The following is a 997-nucleotide window of genomic DNA, read 5'->3' as shown; positions in this document are numbered from 1 at the left end:
TTTATTCCTTTTTTTTTTTTTTTTTTTTTTTTTTTTATTTTGTTATATCTTTTTTTATTTCATATGTAGATTTCGTTTAAAATAATTTATCAAAACTTTTATTTTAATTTTTAAGTTAATACTTTTTTTATTTTTTATGATATTCATAATTTATGTATGAAAATAAATGTTTGGATATTATTTATAAAATATCCATTTTTTTTTTTTTTTCTTTTTATGATTTAGAATAAAGTAATACAGAAAAATATTTTTTTTTATTTTGTTGTAAAAAAAAAAAATAATTTAAAAATTTTTTTTCACTTGGAAAAGTATACTAATTATCTAAATGGATATGATAAAATATAAATTTTTTATATTAACTAAGCTTGTGAAAAAAAAAAAATTGATTTATTATTTTACTTTTATAAACTAAAAATAGAGAGATAAAATAAAAATTAATAAAAAAAAAAAAAATCAACAATACATATAGCCATTGTAATTTCATTTGTAATTTTATGTATTTTATTTTATTTTTTTTTTAAGTAAAATTTTACAAGTACAAAATTTTCAATATATAAGTGTATATTTTACATTTAAATTAAAAATTTGATAAATTTTAATAAAAAACTAAACAGCGTCAATATTATTTTAATATATATATATATTTTTATTATATATATATATATATCTATATATAACATTTTTATAAGTTTGTCAAAAATATATGTATTAAAATAATATATTCTAAAAATATAATATTCTAATATTTTATTTTAAAAATTTGAAATATATATACATATAAATATACTTATTCTTAAAATTTTTTTTTTTTTTTATTAAGATATATCTTTAAAACTATATTAAAAAAAATATATATTTATAAATATTTAAAATTGCTAAAAGCATTTTATCTATAATTATAAAAAGGTAGTATCTTGTCTATGTACCCTTTTTTTTTTTTTTTTTTTTTTTTTTTTTTTTTTTTTTTTAAATTTAAGGGTTTTAAAAATAAATAATT

Source organism: Plasmodium gallinaceum (assembly GCF_900005855.1).
Source record: "Plasmodium gallinaceum strain 8A genome assembly, contig: PGAL8A_v1_61, whole genome shotgun sequence".
NCBI classification, from domain to species: Eukaryota; Apicomplexa; class Aconoidasida; order Haemosporida; family Plasmodiidae; genus Plasmodium; species Plasmodium gallinaceum.
This window is presented reverse-complemented; position numbering follows the sequence as displayed.